The 25,019-nt window shown below is 36.9% G+C and overlaps 1 long non-coding RNA gene across 1 annotated transcript; it reads right to left on the minus strand.

The window, feature by feature from the left end:
* Nucleotides 1-18,793: 18,793 nt before the first annotated feature.
* LOC145541844 (uncharacterized) lies at nucleotides 18,794-24,603 on the minus strand. Its single transcript, XR_014079345.1, has 2 exons — nucleotides 24,375-24,603; nucleotides 18,794-22,062 (listed from the first exon to the last, which is right to left on the minus strand). It is a non-coding gene; the product is annotated as an uncharacterized LOC145541844 (long non-coding RNA).
* Between the last annotated feature and the right edge of the window lie 416 nt (nucleotides 24,604-25,019).

A 25,019-nucleotide genomic window follows, 5' to 3' on the forward strand; every position in this document is an offset into this window, starting at 1 on the left:
TCTCTTGTGGGGTCCCTGCTCCTTTCTCCTGGGTCCTGGTGCACACAAAGTTTTGTTTGTGCCCTCCAAGTGCCCGTTTCCCCAGTCCTGCGTAAGTTCTGGCAGCTCTGCGGTGGGGTTAATGGTGACCTCCTCCAAGAGGGCTTATGCCATACCCAGGTCTGCTGCAACCAGAGCCCCTGCCCCTGTGGCAGCCCACTGCTGACCCATACCTCCACAGGAGACACTCAAACACTCAAAGGCAGGACTGGTTCAATCTCTGTGGGGTCTCCTGATGCACACAAGGTTTTGTTTTTATCCCTCCGAGTGTCTCTGGTAGGTATGGGGTTTGATTCTAAACGCAATTTTGCCCCTCCTACTGTCTTGCTGGGGCTTCTCCTTTGCCCTTGGATGTGAGGTATCTTTTTTTGATGGGATCCAACATTCTCCTGTCGACAGTTGTTTAGCAGCAAGCTGTAATTTTGGAGTCCTCACAGGAGAAGACGAGTGCACGTCCGTCTACTCTGCTATCTTGCAATTCTGGTATACATATATAATATAAATTATACTATATTATAGTATTATAGTATAGTATATTACTGTATATTATATTATATATTATATATACAATATATTATATAGTATTATATTATATAACATTATATAATATATAAAAATATATATAAATATATAAATATATATATGTATATATTTATATAAATATATATAAATATATACACATTTATATATATGATTATATTAATATATAATTAATGTAATAATATGTATAATATATAATATATTAATATTATTATATTAAGATATAATATTGTTATAATAAATAATAATATATTATAATTAATAATTAATACTATAATATATCTTATATAATATAATATATAATATATTAATATATAATATATTATATACATATATAATCTTTTGACTGTGCCATGCAGCATCTTAGTTCCTTGTTCAGGGGTCAAACCCATACCCCCTGCATTGGTAGTGCAGACTCAACCACTAGACCCTTAGGGAAGTCCTTAGTTTTGCTGCATATTTACTCAGTCACGTCCAACTCTTTGCCACCCCATGGACTGTAGCCAAGGTAGCTCCTCTGTCCATGGGACTTTACAGGCAAGAATACTGGAGTGGGTTGCCATTTCCTCCTCCAGGGGATCTTCCTGACCCAGAGGTTGAGCCCACTTCTCCTACCACTCCTGCATCGGCAGGCAGATTCTTTGCCACTGTGCCACCTGAGAAGAAAAGGAAGTCCCTATATACCATATATTTTTGACTAAAGTAATGTATGTGTATCTTAAAACCCTTTGTGAAATAAGTCTTCTCAAAAACGTACCTAGCTCCAGATACCTTCTGTTAGTTCTCATTCCAGTATCTTCATATGGATAGAAAATTATGTAGATATGTATTTGTCTTCTTGAACTGCAGTACTTCTGCAAAGACCACCATTGGTAGATTTATAGAATTCCTTGTTCACTATTGTGTTAAACTTCACAAAATCATCACAGACCAGGGGCATATTTTATAACTAAGGAAGTGTGGCAATGAGCTCATGCCCTTGAAATTTACTTGGCCTGCCATGTGTCACATCTAGAAGAAATATACATGATAGCAATGGTAAGTTGAAGACTCAAAGTGATTCTGGAGAAATTTAAACCCTGTGCTGCCAGGATCTAGCCTACAGACTGCTAAATATGCCGTAAGCAATTGACCAGGTGGCAAATTCTCCACTGGAAGTGTGCACAGATCTGTGATTCCAAGGCAGTGACCTTCTTACTCTCCAGCTACTGGAATTTAGATATCTTTCTTCCACAGGATGTTTGTGTGTGTATGTGTGTGTGTGTGTGTGTGTGACTCAGTCGTGTCCAACTCTTTGCGACCCCATTGACTGCAGCCTGCCAGGCTCCTCTGTCCATGGAATTCTCCACCCAAGAATACTGGAATGGGTTGCCATTTCCTTCTCCACCACAGGACCTTTAGTCCTATAGATTTAGAGATACTTTTGCCCAGTGGAAGATAATTTACCTGGCCTTGGTCATGGTTCTGAAGAAAAGGAAACTGAGACCATTTCTGGCCATTTCAACCTCCTATGCTTCTGAATGGGGAGATAAAGGGGTCACCGTGCAATGCAAGCTGATCAGTGCCAATCCCTGAAGGAAATTGGGGTTGCTACTTCTCAATAGGACTAATAAGAAGTAGTTTAGCATCAAGAAGGTGCCCTCAGGTACCATTTAGTGTTTTCAGGTCTAGTATTGTTCATCTATGGAAACCTATGGGAACACAGTAGACAGAAGACTCAATTATGACTCAGTTTCAGCAGAAATGAAGGTTCAAGCATCTTTTAGGTAAAGAGTCTAATTTGGCTGAAATAGAGGATAAGAGAAATATGGAATAGTGGTGGAAAGCAGTTATAATTGTCATCTTGGACCTCATGCAAGTATAGTAGCTATCTTTAAATTATTTAATAAGTTCCTCCCCACAACATACTTTTCCCCCCTCTCTATAACTTTATATGTAAGCATCACTACAAACAAAGCTAGTGGAGGTGATGGAATTCCAGTTGAGCTATTTCAAATCCTCAAAGATGATGCTGTGAAAGTGCTGCACTCAATATGCTAGCAAATCTGGAAAACTCAGCAGTGGTCACAGGACTGGAAAAGATCAGTTTTCATTCCACTCCCAAAGAAAGGCAATGCCAAAGAATGCTCAAACTACCGCACAATTGCACTCATCTCACACGATAGTAAAGTAATGCTCAAAATTCTCCAAGCCAGGCTTCAGCAATATGTGAACCATGACATTCCAGATATTCAAGCTGGTTTTAGACAAGGCAGAGGAACCAGAGATCAAATTGCCAACATCCGCTGGATCATTGAAAAAGCAAGAGAGTTCCAGAAAAACATCTATTTCTGCTTTATTGACTATGCCAAAGTCTTTGACTGTGTGGATCACAATAAACTGTGGAAAATTCTGAAAGAGATGGGCATACCAGATCACCTGACCTGTCTCTTGAGAAACCTGTATGCAGGTCAGGAAGCAACAGTTAGAACTGGACATGGAGCAACAAACTGGTTCCAAATAGGAAAAGGAGTCTGTTAAGGCTGTATATTGTCGCCCTGCTTATTTAACTTATATGCAGAGTACATCATGAGAAACGCTGGGCTGGAGGAAGCACAAGCTGGAATCAAGATTGCCAGGAGAAATATCAATAACTTCAGATATGCAGATGACATTACCCTTATGGCAGAAAGCAAAGAAGAACTTAAGAGCTTCTTGATGAAAGTGAAAGGGGAGTGAAAACATTGGCTTAAAGCTCAACGTTCAGAAAACTAAGATCATGGCATCTAGTCCCATCACTTCATGGCAAAAAGATGGGGAAAGAGTGGAAACAGTGTCAGACTTTATTTTTTTGGGCTCCAAAATCACTGCTGATGGTGATCGCAACCATGAAATTAAAAGACGCTTACTCCTTGGAAGGAAGGTTATGACCAACCTAGAGAGCATATTAAAAAGCAGAGACATACTTTGTCAACAAAGGTCTGTCTAGTCAAGGCTATGGTTTTTCCAGTGGTCATGTATGGATGTGAGAGTTGGACTGTGAAGAAAGCTGATCGCCGAAGAATCGATGCTTTTGAACTGTGGTGTTAGAGAAGACTCTTGAGAGTCCCTTGGACTGCAAGAAGATCCAACCAGTCCATCCTAAAGGAGATCAGTCCTGGGTGTTCATTGGAAGGACTGATGTTGAAGCTGAAACTCCAATACTTTGGCCACCTCATGCAAAGAGTTGACTCATTGGAAAAGACCCTGATGCTGGGAAGGATTGAGGGCAGGATGAGAAGGGGACAACAGAGGATGAGACGGTTGGATGGCATCACCAACTCGATGGACATGGGTTTGGGTAAACTCTGGGTGTTGGTGATGGACAGGGAGGCCTGGCGTGCTGCGATTCATGGGGTCGCAAAGAGTCGAACACGAGTGAGTGACTGAACTGAACTGATAACTTTATATGAAGAACACAAGAATGCTTATGGTTTTAGGAAGGAATAAGAACTAATTAATTGCATCCTTTTATGATAAGGTAGCTGACTGGACTTCATATTTTCTCACTTTGGATTTAGAAGTTTACAGGTAGAGAGAAGACAGGATTAGGCTCTGAAGGGCAAAAAGAGTGGATGATGCAGAGTATCTTTTCTCCTACATATTCACTTCACCTAGTTTCTTCATTCTGCGCTATTTCTGCAGGAGGCTGATCTTCATGGACTACATCATTCACAGTACTTTGTGTTAGATTCACTTTTTGTGGAATCCTGGCAGGAGGTGAGAAAGAGACAGAGACAGAGACATAGAGATTAAGAAGAGAGTGGGAGGAAGAGAGAGGAGAGGAGAGAGGTATCAAGGTATGGATCTCCAAGGATCTCTTACATAAGCTGTCTTGAGCTAGTTGTGTCCTTTCCATAAAGATCACTTATCATCAGTGTGGCTCCCCTCAAGGCAGTCTGCTCTATTATGACTCTCTTCTGGATTTCAGTTTCCTCCATCCCTTTGATAATTTAGGCCTGTGGATGCTGATAGTTCAGCTACTGTTAGGTCTGGATCCCCACACTATCCTAGTACCTCCCCTGATCCCCACAAACCTTTATAATTAGTACTTTTGGGACTCTTTTCAAATTACCCAAATGTGTGTGAGCCATCTGTTTCCTGTAGGAACTCTGACCATCTACTTTCATTTGACTCTAAGAGTAGAAAACACTGAAGATAGAGGAGATTCAGGTCACAAGCATTAATACAGATGTGAACATAATAAACCAGAAAGCAGATATATAAAAATGGAAAACAGAAACCAGGGCAGAGAGGCCAACCTAGAGTACAGTACTTAACAGGTAGAAAATGAGCTATTAATTATGTAACATATAATTTTTAGTAGTCACTTTGCAATATATTGGAACAATAGATGAGCAAATTAAAAAATAGTAAGATAACAAATAAGAAAATAAAAATTTTCTGCTGAAAATAATGATTCATGTAAAAGAAAAAGACACTACAACTCAAATCACTATATGTAAAGAATAACACATAATTAACAAAAAGAGAATCAGCAACAATTGATTGTTATCCAAAGCAAAGGATCTACTATCAAGATAGTACTGAACCGAGGGTTCTTTAGTTTCTTAATGTGGACAAACCTACAAATGAATATATATTATTATATTGTCTGATATACTATTAATTTATTACTGTATTATTATTATTAACACCTTTTTTTTGTTTTCATAAGGTTCCAAATTTGTTTTGTTTTGTTTTGTCATACATTGACATGAATACACCATAGGTGTACAAGTTTTCCCCTTCCAGAACCCCCCTTCCACCTCCCTCCCCATCCCATCCCTCCGGGTCATCCCAGTGCAGCAGCCCCGAGCACCCTGTATCATGCATTGAACGTGGACTAGCGATTCGTTTCACATATGATAATTAACATGCGTCCATGCCATTCTCCTATATCATCCCGCCCTCGCCCTCTCCCATAGAGTCCATAATACTGTTCTATTTATCTGTGTCCGTCAAAATGGCTGCTATCCAAAAAACTACAAGCAATAAATGCTGGAGAGGGTGTGGAGAAAAGGGAACCCTCTTACACTGTTGGTGGGAATGCAAACTAGTACAGCCACTATGGAGAACAGTGTGGAGATTCCTCAAAAAACTGGAAATAGAACTGACATATGACCCAGCAATCCCACTGCTGGGCATACACACCAAGGAAACCAGAATTGAAAGAGACACGTGTACCCCAATGTTCATCGCAACACTGTTTATAATAGCCAGGACATGGAAGCAACCTAGATGCCCCTCAGCAGACGAATGGATAAGGAAGCTGTGGTACATACACACAATGGAATATTACTCAGCCATTAAAAAGAATACATTCGAATCAGTTCTAATGAGGTGCATGAAACTGGAGGTTTCAAATTTTAAAAAACGTATATATTGTGTTGGATAAGGTAAATAGATAAGTAAATAGTGTTTGAGCTAATAGATTTGTCACCTGAATTGAGTTGTCCTGACCACATTGTGTTTTAAGATGTATTCTAGAATGGACGTGGAAAGAAAACTGATAGAACCATCATGAAGAGTATATTTTCTTAAGACTTTTTCCTAGTGTTCAGGTATGCTGCAAGCTGCTCATAAAAGGCAAAATCTTGTTTACTGAAAAATAAACAAGCTACCTTTGCTCTATTTAATGATAAGTTTGCCTCTAATATTGAAATATTACGTTGCTTTAAGAGTTCCTGGCCAGATTCATTTTCCTATTCACTTCATTTTTTTTTGCCCTTCTGGATACATAAAACAATAATATAAAAGAAGTTATACAATTTTATTTAATACTGTGATGTTTTAGAAATTTTAAACCAAAGTATGTTTATTTTCCCTTTAAATTGGTGTATGCCCTACTGAAACTAGGAGAAGGCAATGGCACCCCACTCCAGTACTCTTGCCTGGAAAATCCCATGGATGGAGGAGCCTGGTAGGCTACAGTCCATGGGGTCGTTAAGAGTCAGACACGACAGAGTGACTTCACTTTCACTTTCCCCTTTCATGCACTGGAGAAGGAAATGGCAACCCACTCCAATATTCTTGCCTGGAGAATCCCAGGGATGGCGGAGCCTGTTGGGCTGCAGTCTATGGGGTCGCACACAGTTGGACGCAACTGAAGCGACTTAGCAGCTACTGAAACTAGAACTTGTGAATTTTTTATCCTGAACCAAAATATTTTTTCTTTATGATATCTTTGAAATAGACGCTTATTGTTTTAATAGCAAGAAGTTTCAAGTCAGTTCTGTTATACAGTACATCTTTAAAATTGAGTAAACTCCAAAAAATTATTAAACCCTACAGTAACTCCTTCTATTATACCACATTCTGGGAGGGTGGAGCTAATAATTATTAAGAAGAGAGTAAGATAATAATTGTGACATTGAAAAAGCAAGATATGGTGCAAACTGAAACTATTAGTGAAAGTATAATGCAAGGCAAAAATATATATACGAATATAGACATAGATAGAGATAAAGATATAAATAGAATTTAATATCAGCTACTACTTGATATACTAGATTGTGTAAAATTGAATTGTAACTTTCTGCTGTATTTTTCTAAGTTTCTCAAACTATTGATAAATAAATAACATTGACTTACTCAGAGATCAAAATAAAACAGACATTATCAATTTTACTAGAGTTAATGAAATAAATATCTTAATTTTGGTCAATAATTTTTTATAGATGTATTGGTAAATTACTGTTATTAAGTAAAATACATGAATCAAGCTTCAAAATTATACTATACTTTGATATTCTAACTGAAATCACTTGGAGAGGGAATGTTAGAGAAAGAGAGCAGATAAGATGACTGGACTGCAGGCACCCACTCCAGAAGGCTCTCTGAAGAAGACTCAGAGGAGAAAGAGAGATAAAGCATTTATCTTGTAGATTTTCAACTACTGGAAAATAGTAATGTACGCAATTTTCAAAATTAGTTTCTAAAATCTCATAAATATTTTAAATTTAGGCAATCACATATTTTATACATTCAGTTCAGTTAAGTTCAGTCCCCCAGGTGTGTCCGACTCTTTGTGGTGCCATGGATTGCAGCACGCCAGGCCTCTCTGTGCATCTCCAACTCCCTGAGTTTACTCAAACTCATGTCCATTAAATCAGTGATGCCATCCAACCACCTCATTCTCGGTTGTCCCCTTCTCCTCCCACCTTCAATCTTTCCTAGCATCAGGGTCTTTTCCAATCAGTCAGTTCTTTGCATCAGGTGGCCAAAGTATTGGAGTTTCATCTTCAACATCAGTCCTTCCAATGAATATGCAGGACTGATATCCTTTAGGATGGACTGGTTGGATCTCCTTGCAGTCCAAGGGACTCTCAAGAGTCTTCTCCAACATCACAGTTCAAAAGCATCAATTCTTCGGTGCTCAGAATTCTTTATGGTCCAACTCTCACATTCATACATGACTACTGGAAAAACCATAGCCTTGACTAGATGGACCTTTGTTGACAAAGTATGTCTCTGCTTTTTAATATGCTCTCTATGTTGGTCATAACTTCTCTTCCAAGGAACAAGCATCTTTTAATTTCATGGCTGCAGTCACCATCTGCAGTGATTTTGGAGTCCAAAAAAATAAAGTCTGCCACTGTTTCCACTGTTTCTCCATCTATTTCCCATGAAGTGATGGGACCAGATGCCATGATCTTAGTTTTCAGAACGTTGAGTTTAAAGCCACTCTGTCACTCCCTTCTTTCAGTTTCATCAAGAGGCTCTTTAGTTTTTCTTCACTTTTTGCCATAAGGGTGGTGTCATCTGCATATCTGAGGTTATTGATATTTCTCCCAGAAATCTTGATTCCAGCTTGTGGTTCATCTAGCCCAGCGTTTCTCATGATGTACTCTGCATATAAGTTAAATAAGCAGGGTGACAATATACAGCCTTAACATTTTCCTTTCCCTATTTGAAACCAGTGTGTTGTTCCATGACCAATTCTAACTGTTGCTTCCTGACCTGCATATAGATTTCTCAAGAGGCAGGTCAGATGGTCTGTTATTCCCATCTCTTTAAGAATTTTCCACAGTTTATTGTGATCCACACAGTCAAGGGCTTTGGCATAGTCAATAAAACAGAAATAGATGTTTTTCTGGAACTCTCTTGCTTTTTCGATGAACCAGTGGATGTTGGCAATTTGATCTCTGGTTCCTCTGCCTTTTCTAAATCCAGCTTGAGCATCTTGAAGTTCATGGTTTAAGTACAGTTGAAGCCTGGCTTGGACAATTTTGAGCATTACTTTTCTAGTGTGTGAGATGAGTGCATGTGTATAGTAGTTTGAGCATCCTTTGGCATTGTCTTCCTTTGGGATTGGAATGAAAACTGACCTTTTCCAGTCCTGTGGCCACTGCTGAGTTTTCCAAATTTGCTAGCATATTGCGTGCAGCTCTATCACAGCATCATCTCTTAGGATTTGAAATAGCTCAACTGGAATACCATCATCTCCACTAGCTTTGTTTGTAGTGATGCTTCCTAAGGCCCATTTGACTTCACATTCCAGGATCTCTGGCTCTAGGTGAGTGATCACATCATCGTGATTAACTGGGTCATGAAGATCTTTTTTGTACAGTTCTTCTGTGTATTCTTGCCACCTCTTCTTAAGATCTTCTGCTTCTGTCAGGTCCATACCATTTCTGTCCTTTATTGAGCCCATCTTTGCATGAAATGTTCCCTTGGTATCTCTAATTTTCTTGAAGAGATCTCTAGTCTTTCCCATTCTATTGTTTTCCTCTATTTCTTTGCACTGATCACTGGGGAAGGCTTTCTTATCTCTCCTTGCTATTCTTTGGAACTCTGCATTCTAATGGGTGTATCTTTCCTATTCTCCTTTGCTTTTCACTTCTCTTTTCACAGCAATTTGTAAGGCATCCTCAGAAAGCCGTTTGCTTTTTTGCATTTTTTTTTCTTGGGGATAGTCTTGATCCTTGTTTCTTGTATATGTCATGAACCTCCGTCCATAGTTCTTCAGGCACTCTATCAGATATAATCCCTTGAATCTATTTGTCACTTCCACTATATAATTACAAAAAATTTTATTAAGGTCATAAAGAAGTGATCTAGTGGTTTTCCCTACTTTCTTCGATATAAGGTTGAATTTGGCAATATGGAGTTCTTGTTCTGAGCCACAGTAAGCTCCTGGTCTTGTTTTGCCTTACTGTATAGAGCTTCTCCATTTTCAGCTGCAAAGAATATAATCAATCTGATTTCGGTATTGACCAACTGGTGATGTCCATGTGTAGAGTCATCTCTTGTGTTGTTGGAAGAGGGTGTTTGCTATGACCAGTGCATTCTCTTGGCAAAATTCTACTAGCCTTTGGCCCGCTTCATTCTGTACTCCAAGGCCAAATTTGCCTGTTTCTCCAGGTGTTTCTTGACTTCCTACTTTTGCATTCCAGTCCACTATAATGAAAAGGACATCTTTTCTGGGTGTTAGTTCTAGAAGGTCTTGTAGATATTCATGGAACCATTCAACTTCAGCTTCTTCAGCATTACTGGTCAGGGCATAGACTTAGATTAGTGTGATACTGAATGGTTTGCCTTGGAAACGAACATATCATTCTGTCATTTTTGAGATTGCATCGAAGTACAGCATTTCAGACTCTTTTGTTGACTCTGAGGGCTACCTTGTTTCTTCTAAGAGATTCCTGCCCACAGTAGTAGATATAATGGTCACCTGAGTTAAATTCACCCATTCCAGTCCATTTTAGTTTGCTGATTTCTAAAATGTCAATGTTTACTCTTGCCATCTCCTGTTTGACCACTTACAATTTATCTTGATTCATGGACTTAATATTCCAGGTTCCTATGCAATATTCCTCTTTACAGGATTGGACTTTACTTTCATCACCTGTCATATCCACAACTGGGTGTTGTTTTTGCTTTGGGTCTGTCTCTTTATTCTTTCTGGAGTTATTTCTCCACTGATCTGTAGCATATTGGGCACCTACTGACCTGGGGAGTTCATCTTTCAATGTCCTATATTTTTGCCTTTTCATACTGTTTATGGGATTCTCAAGGCAAGAATACAGAAGTGGTTTGCCATTTCCTTCTGCAGTGGACCACACTTTGTCAAAGCTCTCCACCATGACCCATCTGTCTTGGGTGGCCCTATAACAGCATGGCTCATAGTTTCATTGAGTTAGACAAGGCTGTGGTCCATGTGATCAGATTGGTTACTTTTCTGTGATTGTGGTTTTCAGTCTGTCTGCCCTCTGAAGGAGAAAGATAAGAGGCTTATGAAAGCTTCCTGATGCACACATTTGAAGAATAAATACTGCTATTTTGAGGCATTTCCCCAATGCCATCTAGTTTTGAAATTAGGAGGTTATAGTCATTATCAATATCACATTAATTAATCATCTACATATGAAGAAAGAATTATTTGTCAATTTCTATAAGGAAATGGCAACCCACTTCAGTGTTCTTGCCTGGAAAATCATATGGACAGAGAAACCTGGTGGGCTACAATCTGTAGGGTTGCAAAAACTGGACATGACTGAAGCAACTTTGCACACACACCTACTTTTTTACTATCTTGTAACTTCTCTCTTTAGAAACTGGTGGTTTTCATTCAAGTTTTCTCCAATTGAAAATACGCTTTACAAGAGTTATTGTAATAGGAACATGTTTTTAAATTGTGAAAGTCACTCAGCCATGTCTGACTCTTTGCGACCCCTTGGACTACACAGTCCATGGAATTCTTCAGGCCAGAATACTGGAGTGGGTAGCCTTTCCCTTGTCCAGAGGATCTCCCTAACCCAGGGATCGAACCCAGGTCTCCCTGATTGCAGCTGGATTCTTTACCAGCTGAGCCATAAAGGAAGTCCAAGAATACTGGAGTGGATAGCCTATCCCTTCTCCATCAGATCTTCCCAACCCAGGAAACAAATCAGGGTCTCCTGCATTGCAGGCAAATTCTCTGCCAACTGGGCTATGAGGGAAGCTCTGTGTTTAAATTGCAAGGTATTAATTAACTATGTCACCTTTACAAATGACAACTCCTCTACCTCTGATTCCTACTTTGGCTTAGTCAATATACATTCCAACTCCTGTACATAGGCAGGAAATTTAAAAGGATACATTTCCTGGATTCCTTGCAACTATTTTTTTTTTTCTTAAATAGATTTAGTAGAAGCCGATTGTTGGTCAGCAATTTTTTGATTCCTAGTCTCCAGCTAAGGTAGTGGGATCATAGAGCTATCAATTCTGCAGGTCCAAGACTGACAAAAGTAATGTGACTATAGAATCAGTGACCAGATTTCCAAGATTTGTGTTTGTTACAGATGGAACCCTCAGTGGGCTGGTTCTGTGGTGTTTTGCTGGAAGTGATTCTTAGGAGTTGAAGTAATAACTGATTCTCTAGCCCTTTTCATAGTTTTGTAAGCAACTACAACATAGTTGTGTGATTCTCTGTATTAGATCTCTGTTTAAATTAGATGGAAGGTTCACCAATATTCTCAATTGAAATCATACTAAATATTAACTCATGGAACTATGAGAATAAAATGTAGGTAATTACATAAAACATTGATTGTTTACAGTGAACAGTATAGGATTCACGGTCTCCAAAGAAGATTTAGCTTCAGGACCAGGGACCAGGCTTGATCACTCAAGAGCTTTTGTGTAGCAGAGTTTTATTAAAGTGAAAAAGGGATAGAGAAGCTTCTGACGTAGACATCAGAAGTAGGGCGGAGAGTGCCCCCCTTGCTAGTGTTAGCAAGGGAGTTATATGCATTTTTAATTGGTTATTACAATAAATCAAAAGACTGTCTCAAGGTTGTAAAGATCTTGATATATCCACTCCCATAATTTACATTTTAAGATAACAGGATTAGCGAGAAGATTTTCAGGAAGGAGAAACTGTCCTCAAGCAGGATACATTGCTGTTATATAATCTTTAGTGCAGAGTTTAAGCTGAATTGTTTGTTGCACAGTCATCAGTTCTGGGCTTAAAGAGAAAAACATTTTATGTGACTAAGACTAAGGAATGTAGAGAAAAAAAAAATGTCCTTTCCTCTTCCTTGAGAATTCCAGACCCTTATCTCCACTTCAAGAACCCCAGACCCCTTTCTCCTCCTCGGGGACCACAGACTTCTATCAACCTGCTTAGAAATTGACTCTCTCAGCATTAAGAGTGTTGGCTATCAATAAATGTTAAGAGAAGTTAGTAGAGACATCTCTTAATGAATAGATTTTATTTTTATAAACGTACTTTTTTTTTTTAACTGAAGCAAAATCTAATTTTGGGTTAATGAAGTCTTTCAAAGACAATATTTTTACTTTTACAATATTTTTAGCTTTTTTTATTATGATTTTTTTTTACATAAACCAAATGCAAATATAACCTAAACAATCAGAATATTGAAGAATCAGTCTTTATGGGTCATACTGGTAGGGTTAATAATTGATTTATATTGTCAAAAGATAAATTGAAAAGTGGTTTATTTTTATAACTGATCAATGTTACTTCACTGTAATTGATTGATTTCACTGTAGTATCCATACTAATCTTTTTATTAAAAATTAGCAATTGTTTCAAACAATTTTCTTTGGGTATTTCTATGCATCTAACAAAAAATTAAAAACTCATGAAATAGTTTCAATTATTAAAGGAAAATAAGTAAATAGGGCAAGCTGCCAATCCTTGTTGGAATTCTGATTGTAAATTATCGTTCAAATGATGTCTTTTGGTTCTGTACTGTCTTCCTAATGAATTTTTTGTGATATCTGAAGCATGGTCTATAGGTTTAGGGAGAAACTTATATCTTGTAAATTAAAAAGCAAAACATTTTCTTAATTTTTTAAATCTTATGAAGCTTAGAGCTAAACATAGATGACAAGTACTTACAATGTGGATTTTTTCTTCTTGCAATAAAGTGCTTATTTAGAAAATATTCTAAACATTGCCTTTTTGAACAAAACAGTCATGTTTGGTAAAGCAACAGTGACATCCAGTGACAGCTCAGATTTATTCAAGGGACATTGTTTAGATTTGCCATATGAGGAAAAGAAAAAGTTATTGAATATTAACCTGCACACTTTTTACATGTTCTAAGAATATGTCCATATAAAAACATCATTGGATGAAAATAAAAACCAGTCATTTATTAGAGATTGAAAAGCTAAGCCATATATTGAGAGAAAATACTAGCAAAATATGTCTGATGAAGGATTTGTATCCATAATACACAAAGAATTTTGTACCATATGTCAAAAGTGGATTGCAGTTTAAAACAACAATGATATACAACTAAGCATTTATTAGAAAGGGTAAAAAAAAATCTTAAGTGATTATACCAAATGCTGGCAAGTACAGACAGCAAGCATTTTCATTCATTGCTGTTGGGAATACACAATGTTACATCCATTTTGCTGCCGAAGTTTGGCAGTTTCTTACAAGGCTAAACACTGTCTTTATGTTCCAGCAATTGTACTCCTTGGTATTTACTCATATAAGTTGAAACCTTATGTCCACACAAAAATATGCACACAAATATTTACAGTGATTATTCATAATCACTCAAAACTGGAAGCAATTAAATTGCTTTTCAGTAGGTGAATGGATGAACAATGTGGTACCTCCATACAACTGGATGCTATCTAGCCATAAAGAGATGAGCTCTCAAGTCACAAAAAGGCACAGAGGAAAGTTAAATGCATTTTTCCAAGAAAAGGAAATCAGTCTAAAAAGACTTTGCATTGTATAATTCTAATTATAATGACATCTGGAAAAAACAAAACTGTAGAGAGATTTAGAAGCTCAGTGCTTATCAGAGAGTGGTGACAGATGGGAGGGATAAATAGTTGAAACACTGAGGATTTTTACGGCCGTGAAACAATTCTGTATGATATTGTAATGGTGCATTCTAAGCATTATGCATTTTCAAAACCTGTAGAAGTGTACAACTGTGAAGCTTAATGTAAACCACAGTGTGGTTAATAATAATGTATCATTATTGATTCATGAATTGCAACAAATATACCACACTAATGTACCACGTTAATAATAATGGAAATTGTTTGTGTGGGGTGATATGGAAACTCTCTGAACTATTTTCTCATTTTGTCTGTAAATCTAAACTCTCCTACAATTTATTAATTTTAAAATGTCAAACAATAATATCTTTTCAAGATTAATCTTATTCACTGAATGAAAGTCTTTTACTGAATGGTAGATTGTCACCAAGATATTGAACAGCATTATTGATAATTCTTACTGATATGTTAAGTAATGAATATTGAGTAACATGGTGACTGTGTATCTATATGACTTTAATTGCAAAAATTAGGTGTTGTATGTGTTTGGAATGAGAAGGACTTCACAGTCATGTTACTTGGCTCTTTCCTTGTCATTGCATTATTCATTATTTTCATCAATATCATTGACATTGAAACCTTGATCTTATAATCCACCATTTTGAAAAGCACAGTGGAAAAGTTAATGCAATGGATACTGAAAAAATATAACAACTTAATGCAATCATGATAGGCTGAAAAAAATAGACTGCCCAGTATAAAACTAACAAGGGTACATACAAAGTATCACATCAATTACAAAATTCTACTATAAGGTAGAATTTGATAATAATTCACACTTGAAAGTAAATGTTAGATTCTTAGTTGTACACAGATTCAATATAACCTGTTTGTGAAGAGATTTTTATTTAGTTTGCCTCAATTTCTGTTGTTATTCTGTTTTACTTGAAAACAAAGGGAGGAAATGAGCCAACTGAACTCCAGCTGGTAGACTGCATCTAGAGTACTGTCTTAGGTCCTTGTTGCCTTGTTTTAAGAGAGCCATTGACAACTGAAAGCATCTTGAGAACAGGTGAGGTGTTGAAACATATAATATAAGGGGTGAAGAAATCTGATAATTTGGGTGGGAATGTAAATTGATACAACCACTATGGAGAACAGTATGAAAATTCCTTGAAAAACTAGGAATAGAACTACCATATGACAAAATGATCCCACTACTGGGCATAGAGAAATCCATAATTGAAAGAGACACATGTACCACAATGTTCATTGCAGCACTTTTTACAATAGCTAGAACATGGAATCAACTTAGATGTCCATCGACAGAATGGATACAGAAATTGTGGTGCATAAATACAAGGAATGTTACTCAGCTCTAAAAAAGATTGCATTTCAGTCAGTCCTAATGAGGTGGATGAACCTAGAGCCAATTATACAGAGTGAAGTAAGTCAGAAAGAGTAAGACAAATATCATATATTAATGCATGTGTATGGACCCTAGAAAGATGGTACTGATGAATCTATTTGCAGGGCAGCAGTGGAGACACAGAGACACAAAGAGTGGACACAGTGAGGGAAGGGGAGGGTGGGACAAACTGAGAGAATAGCATGTAAACATACACTTTACCATATGTAAAAAGATAGCAAGTGGGAATTTGCTGTTTGACACAGAGAGCTCAAACTAGTGCTCTGTGACAACCTAGAGGGGTAGGACAGAAAGGGAGATGAGGGGGGGTTCAGGAGGGAGGGGACATATGGATGTATACCTGTGGCTGATTCATGCTGATGTATGGCAAAAACCAATACAATATTATAAAGCAATTATCCTCCAATTAAAGAAAAATCAACAACCAAAAAAGAGAGCATAGATTACTTTCAAATACCTGAAGGCATTCTCTGGGATTTAACATTTTCTTAAGTTTTACAGGAAGACTGTGAGCAATTAAGTGAAAATTACAGGGAAAAAAATTTATTTCAACAATTTTCACTTATAATAACATAAGTTTTTGATGCTGAATTTGATTATAATTACAAAATATTAAGATACTTGGTGTATATTACTTGAAACATAATCTCTTCTGCGTCACAGATGATAAAGAATCTGCTTGCAGAGCAAGAGACCTGGGTTAATCCCTAGGTCTGGAAGATCCCCTGGAGAAGGGAATGACAAGCTACTCCAGTATTCTTACCTGGAAAATCCCATGGACGGGGGAACCTCGTGGGCTATAATCCATGGGATCACAAAGAGTCGGACATGACTGAGCAACTAATATTTCGACAAGATACTTGGTGTATGTTATGTGAAACATAATTAGAACCCATCTCTATTTTTATGCAGCATATGTAATGAAATCAGTTGATGGAAATCTTAAGAGAAAGACATACAGTTATACGCAGCTAATTATGAAATTATAAACAAATTTCGTCAGTGTCTCTCCATATGAAACACAAACACATCTCTTATATTATTTAAATTGACTGATTTTCTTCTTTCATCATAAAATTAATTTGGGCATATTGTCGTAAGCAAAAAATGAAAAAATATATGAAGTTAACTTTAATGATCTCCAGCACAACCTTGGATTGTTGTTGTTGTTGTTCAGGCACTCAGTTGTGTCCGACTTTTTGTGACCCCCATGGACTGCAGCACACCAGGCTTCCCTGTACTCACCATCTGCTGGAGCTCACTCAAACTCATGTCCATAGAGTCACTGATGCCATCCAACCATCTCATCCTCTGTTGACCCCTTCTCCTGCCCCCAGTCTTTCCCAGCACCTGTGTCTATTCTAATAAGTCAGATCTTCATATCAGGTGGCCATAGTATTGGAGCTTCAGCTTCAGCATCAGTCCTTCCAATGATATTCAGGATTTATTTCCTTTAGGATTGCCTGGTTTGATCTCCCTGCAGTCCAAGGGACTCTCAAGAGTCTTCTCCAACACCACAGTTCAAAAGCATCAATCCCTTGGCACTCAACCTTCTTTATGGTCCAACTCTCATATCCATACATGACTACTGGAAAAACCATAGCTTTTACTAGATGGACATTTGTCAGCAAAGTAATGTCTTTGATTTTTAATATGCAGTCTAGGTTTCTCAAAGCTTTTCTTTCAAGGAGCAAGCATCTGTGAATTTCATGGCTGCAGTACCATCTGCAGTGATTTTGGAGTCCAAAAAAAATAGTCTCTCTCCCTGTTTCCATTGTTTCCCCACCTACTTGTCATGAAGTGATGGGACTGGATGCCATGAACTTCATTTTTTGATGCTGAGTTTTAAGCCAACTTTTTCACTCTCCTCTTTCAAGAGGCTTTTTAGTTCCTCTTCACTATCTGTCATAAGCGTGATGTCATCTGCATATCTGAGGTTGTTGACATTTCTCCCAGAAATCTTGATTCCAGCTTATGCTTCCTCCAGTCTTCCTATTTCATAATGTACTCTGCCTATAAGTTAAACAAGCAAGGTGAAAATATACAGCCTTGACGTACTGCTTTCCCAATTTGGAACCAGTCCGTTGTTCCATATCCGGTTCTAACTGTTGCTTCTTGACTTGCATACAGATTTCTCAGGAGGCAGGTCAGGTGGTCTGGTATCCCCATCTTCGTAAGAATTTTCCACAGTTTGCTGTGATCCACACATTCAAAGGCTTTAGCATAGTCAGTGAAGCAGAAGTAGATGTTTTTCCAGAATTCTCTTCTTAATCTATGATCCAGAGATATTGTAAATTTGATCTCTGGTTCCTCTGACTTTTCTAAATCCATCTTGAACGTTTGGAAGTTCTCGGTTCATGTACTATTGAAGCCTAGCTTGAAGAACTTTGAGCATTACTTTACTAGCCCATGAAATGAGTGCAATTGTGCAGTAGTTTCAATATTCTTTGGCCTTACTTTTCTTTAGGAGGGGTGGAATGAAAACTGACCTTTTCCAGTCCTGTGGCCACTGCTGAGTTTTCCAAATTTGCTGACATATTGAGTACAGCACTTTCACAGCATTATCTCTTAGGATTTGAAATAGCTCAACTGGAATTCCATCACCTCCACTAGCTTTGTTTGTAGTGATGCTTCCTAAGGCCCATTTGACTTCACATTCCAGGATCTCTGGCTCTAGGTGAGTGATCACACCATCGTGATTAACTGGGTCATGAAGATCTTTTTTGTACAGTTCTTCTGTGTATTCTTGCCACCTCTTCTTAAGATCTTCTGCTTCTGTCAGGTCCATACCATTTCTGTCCTTTATTGAGCCCATCTTTGCATGAAATGTTCCCTTGATATCTCTAATTTTCTTGAAGAGATCTCTAGTCTTTCCCATTCTATTGTATTCCTCTATTTCTTTGCATTGAGTACTTACGAAGGCTTTCTTATATCTCCTTGCTATTCATTGGAACTGTGAATATAGATGGGTATATCTTTCCTTTTTTCCTTTGTCTTTCACTTCTCTTCTTTTCTCAGCTATTTGTAAGGCCTCCTCAGACAAACATTTTGCCTTTCTTTTTCTTGGAGATGGTTTTGATCAAGGCCTCCTGTACAAAGTTACAAACCTCCATTCATAGTTTTTCAGGCACTCTGTCTATCAGATCTAATCCCTTGGATCTATTTGTCACTTCCACTACATAATCATAAGAGATTTCATTTAGGTCCTACCTGAATGGTATAGTAGTTTTTCCTACTTTTTAATTTAAGTCTGAATTTGCAATAAAGAGTTCATGGTCTGAGCCGCAGTCAACTCCCAGCCCTGTTTGTGCTGACTGTACAGAGCTTTTCCATCTTTGGCCACAAAGAATATAATCAATCTGATTTCAGTAGACTATCTGATGATGTCCATGTGTAGAATCATCTCTTGTGTTTTTGGAAGAGGGTGTTTGCTATGATCAGTGTGTTCTCTTGGCAAAACTCTATTAGCCTTTGCCCTACTTCATTTTGGACTCCAGGGCTAAAATGCCTGTATTCCAGGTATCTTTTGACTTCCTACTTTTGATTCCAGTCCCCTATGATGAAAAGGACATCTCTTTTTGGTGTTAGTTCTAGAAGGTCTTGTAGATCTTCACTGAACCATTCAACTTCAGCGTCTTTGGCATTAGTGGTTATAGCATAGACTTGGATTACTATGATATTGAATGCTTTGTCTTGGAAATGAACCGAAATCATTCTGTCCTTTTTGAGATTGCACTCAAGGATTGCATTTCAGACTCTTCTGTTGATTATGACTGCTATTCCATTTCTTCTAAGGGATTCTTGCCCACAGTAGTAAATATAATGGTCATCTGAATTAAATTCACCCATTCTGTTCCATTTTGGTTCACTGATTCCTAAAATGTCAATGTTCACTCTTGCCATCTCCTGTTTGACCACTTCCAATTTACCTTGATTCAGGGACCTAACATTCCAGGTTGCTATGCAATATTGTTCTTTACAGCATCAGACTTCACTTTCACCACCAGACACATCCACAAGTGTGTGTTGTTTCCACTTTGGCTCAGCCTCTTCATTCCTTCTGGATCTTTTCTCTGCTCTTCTCCAGTAGCATATTGGGCACCTACCGACCTGGGGAGTTCATCTTTCAGTGTCGTATCTTTTTGCCTTTTCATACTGTTTATGGGGTTCTCAAGGCAAGAATATGGAAGTGGTTTGCCATTCCTTTCTCCAGTGGACCACGCTTTGTCAGAACTCTTCACCATGACCTGTCTGTCTTGGGTGGCCCTACATGGCATGGCTCATAGTTTCACTGAGTCAGACAGGACGAAATTATTTTAAGATAATTTTAATGATCTCCAGTCATACTTTTCCTTCCCCTCAACCTTGAATTAGTAAATTTCAAAAGTCTTTTCTATATCCTTTGATACTATATATTCATATGACTATATTAAATACATGCACATGTAGAAGTTATTCATTTCTCTTACAAAAATATGAATCACAAATAGTACATTGCAATGTTTTAAAAAAAACTATTTTAAATGAATTAACCATTCTTCAGGTCAGAAGGTTTGTTCAGTCTTCTGTTGATTGATTTTCACATTTTTTTCCTTTACTTTTTAGTCTTATATTGCAGTCATGCTGCTTACAATGAATATCTTTGTATATGTGTATATTTAATTACTATTGCTGTTATTTTTATATGATATTCTGTAGAAACTTTTTAAAAACTTGGAATGCTAGGTTAAGGATTATAAATCTTTTGTTTAATAGATATTACAGATTACTTTTTAAAAAATTGTAACAAGCCTTGTAAGAAAATTAAAAAGAAGTAAATTTGCCCCATCATGCTATAGCACTGGATACTATCAAATTTTAAAAGTTTGGTAGATCTGAAGACAAAAATATTATTTATTTATTGTTTTAATTTGCATTCCTTGGAGTGAAGTTGAAAATATTTTTCATGATATAGGTTTTTGTTGTTATATTTCTTCTGTAGATTTCCTCCTATAATCTAGGATATGCTGAGGTAATATATTAATCCAGAAACTTTGCTGATATAGCACAGAAGAATTTTATTCCTCAATCATGTTACATGCCCAAAGTGGGTTAGCAGCAAGCCCAAATCCACAGTCACTCAAGGGACTCAAGCTAAAGATTATCCTTCAAAGTTGTATTTGAACCACCTGCAATATTTGTTCCAAAGGAGCTTCCAATGAAGCATAGAATTATAAATTATAAAAGAGGCCTATCAGCTCATTGCAGCTTTAGCTTCCAAATAATACATATTACTTCTTACACTGGCTAGTCCCATAGCACCAATCTAACATTCAATAGGGCTGCAAAATGCAGGCAAGCTGTATTTGGTGAATATTTGATAGGTATTAAGCATGTCTACAACAACTACTATTTCTATAGCTTGATATTTGTCTTTTTAAAAATCAGTTTTCAGGAGCATTGGTAATATTAATTTTTATAGATTGTTAGCATATACTTGTTTAATGTATTATTTGTCTCTAGCTACTTTGTGGTATCCCTTGCCATGCAACAACAACAAAAACAATTTTTTTCCATTTTTCTACTATTATTCTTGTAAAATATGTATTCATTTTCCTTACATTTAAACATTTTCTTCATTGATATTGATTTTTAAATAATGAAGTAAGAATTTGGTTTTTATTCTGTCAGATAATTAATAGACCCCATCAAAAACATTTATTAAATAATCTATTTCCCACTGAACTAAAATATTTTTCTTAAAATACTATATTAGTTCCTTTATAGGGTTTTTATCTCTTCCAAAACTGCCTTTTATATATTTCACAAGATGCTGTGTGCCTTAATATGACAATAGATTTTCTTTTCTATACAATGTTTCATACTCAAATTTAGTATCTAGTAAATCAAGAGCAGAAGCTCATCTTCCAGTTCTTTATAATTTTACTAGGTATAATTATTTGGAACCCTAAAAATCCAAATTTGGAACCCTATTCAAAATCTAAGATAAAATCAAATTATTGTGGAATTGTTTGAAATTATTCATCAATTTTTACAATCAATTTTGTTCAGCTAAGTAGTTTCTTCATTTTGGGCAAGTTTTGGAAAAAAAAATTATACAAGTTTTCTATTTTTTCCATAACATTTGTAAGCACGTCATCATTTACTATTTATATATCTATTATTTACTACCATGCTGTGCTGTTGGTAGTTGCTTGGTCCTGTCTGACTCTTTGTGACCCCATGTACCGTAGCCCACCAGGCTCCTCTGTCCGTAGGGATTCTTCAGGCAAGAATACCTGGAGTGGATTGCCAATTGAGAATGAAAACAATTTTAGTAAATACTTTTTGTCATATGGGTTTTCCTTTTTAACGTGTGTGTGTAATTACTTAAGATTGATGCCCTAATTTTGAACAAAATTTGTATTTTTATCTAAATCCTTTCTCTTTCTGATATTATTCTTTTCACATTATGGGAGTCTATTTTTCTGGACAAAGTATTTAGAAAATTAATAATGCTAAGTGAATTGTTCTAGAGTTTCTTATCATGTTATAATATTAAGGTTTTGATAAATACATAAATGACATGAGAAAAGTTCCTTTTTCTGTGATATAGAATACTTCATATTGGGCTTCCCAGGTATCACTAGTGGTAAAGAATCCACCTGCCAGTGCAGGAGATGCAACAGATGTGGGTTCAATCCCTTGGTTGGGAAGATCTCCTGGAGTAAGAAATTGTACCCTACTCCAGTATTCCTCCTTGGAAACTTCCATGGGCAGAGGAGCTTGGCAGGCTACAGTCCATGGGGCCACAGAGTGTCAGACATAACTGAGCACAGCCCAGCACACTTCATATTACATAGAGCTTTAATGTTTAATACGAGCTCAGTTATAGAATAGTAAGTATCTTACAGCTCTCTTAATGGGAGAATTCCAGGTATCTTTCCAATTGTTTTCTGTAATTGTTTATTATTCAGTGATTGCTTTCTATGTTTCTGAAGTCATTCTTGATAGTTTAAATTTTGATAGGAAACCACCTGTTTCTTCTAGGTTTTCTAAGTTATTGCCATAGTATTACTGGTAATATTTCACAATTCATTCATTCTTTATCCTCTTTTTTTCTAAAATTATATCTATTTTATCAATATAAGTATTGCATAATTGTGCTGTCTCTTATAGTTTTTTGTCAGATTTGTTCAAAGTTTATCTAATTGACATTTTTAAAGCAGCTTTGACCAATTGGTTTAAGCAACACTGTACTGTTTTCTGTTTAATTATTTCAACATTCATTGATTTGCATTCTCTTTTTCCTTTTATGGGCTTCACTTTTTTTTCTAACATTTTAATTTGGATATTTCATCAGTTTTTTTTTTTTTCAATCTGCATTGGCTATATTAGGTCAGTTTTATAATAAATTCTTCTAATTAAAACAGTTTTTAAAGTTAAAATCCCATTTATGGCTTGATTTTCTCTTTGATTCCAACACTTTATTTTATTTTATTTTTTGAAAAGAAAGAAAGCCATAATTTCAAGGAAAGAAAAAATACCAAGTACAATACAAGGCTAATACCCACTCAGTGGCCCACAGGGATTTCACTGTGTTTATTCCTCTAGCATTTTTCCATTTCTGATTTTTAGGGTGGCCTTCTGTGAAGAGTCTCCTTATTCCAGCTGTTATGATATTTAACCCAGAGTTGCCAACTTTTGACCTGGTGGTTTCTAGACACAAGTTAATGAACACAAAGCTTTCTAGCATTTCTGAATCCCATCCTGCACCCAAATTGGAATTAGTGTTTTCACCTCTGGTCAATCCCGAATTGTTTTCAACCCTAGCTTCATCCTTCCTCTCCCTCAGAATAGCAGAACAATTACTAATGTTGTCCATGTCCAGAGTCCAAATTACTTATGCCCCACACAAATTTCAATTTACTCTTTTTTCCTTTTCTATCCCTCTTCTCCCTTCTACCCAAGTAAATTAGGGTGGTTTTCTCTGGGGAAATATTTATATTAAAGAGCCTTTTTTTCCTCCTAATTTAAAAATTAGATTTTTGTTTTAAAACTAACTAGGAAACACAGGATAATCTTTAAAATTGATGCTCATCTCTTTTTAATCCTAATGTTACTCCATGGGATGGCTTAACATTTCCAGTAAGGGAAGTTATGGCACTTCATTCTGGAATTAGACGAGGGTACTTCCAGTTCCCCCCTGGCCTCAGCCTGAATGGTATAATGTTAAAGTGAAACGGTCCTGACTGCTTCTGTATTTTATGCATGGTCTGCAGCAGTACTAGGCAGATAAGGAATTAGAGGTAAGCAGAATTAATACAAAGAAAGAACCAGTATGATACCTGCTATGCTAAAATTTAAGGATGGGGCTTTGTTGTAACCCAGAAAATATATATCTGCATAGGATTATAGTAGCAAATTTATAATAACTGTACAATAGTTTAATATCTTAGTCTGTAGCATTGTCTCAGATTTGAAAGAGTCCAGTCATCAAAATATGACAGTGATCTTGAGGACCAGCTTGGGAATATCCTCAAAGATTTGGGTATATTGTGAAGTACTTTAACATCTTGGGTCGTCTAGTGTAAGTTGGTTTAAATCTGACCTGAGTTAGTAGATTGTTCCATATTTCATCAAATCAGTCTCTTAGTCCTGAGGATGGGTCATTTTAGTTAAAAGGTTGTGTCTCATTGTAGGAGGTGGTATTGCAGGTAGGCTCCCAAATTTATGTCTATATGGTGCCTGTTTGCATCAGGTTACTTAATAAGTGGCATTTCTATAGAAACACAGGGCTTCCCAGGTGGCACTAGTGGTAAAGAATCCTCCTGCAGTGCAGGAGACGCAGGAGACTGGGTTCCATCCCTTTGTTGGGAAGATTCCGTGGAGGAGGACATGACAACCCACTCCAGTATTCTTGTCTGGAGAATCCCATGGACAGAGGATCCTGGTGGGCTGCAGTCCATGGGGTCGCAAGAGTCATACACAACTGAAGCAACTTAGAATATATGCATGCACTGTAGAAATAAAAGAAAAAAAAAAAACGTTTGGAGCGGACTATAAGCCCAGTCTGTCCTTTTGGTAGATGAGACAAAATTACATTAAGTATACTTTGATACTAAAGCTTATTAATAAAAACTCTAATGATAAAAATTCAATTTTAGCCAACCTGGTTACACAAGACAAAGTTCTTTTTCTCGCTTCTCTACTTTCTTACCATTTTGTCCTTTATTTACTTCTTTCTCATTCTGAA

This window comes from Giraffa tippelskirchi, chromosome 3 (assembly GCF_054371585.1).
Source record: "Giraffa tippelskirchi isolate mGirTip1 chromosome 3, T2T-mGirTip1v1.2.pri, whole genome shotgun sequence".
NCBI lineage: Eukaryota > Metazoa > Chordata > Mammalia > Artiodactyla > Giraffidae > Giraffa > Giraffa tippelskirchi.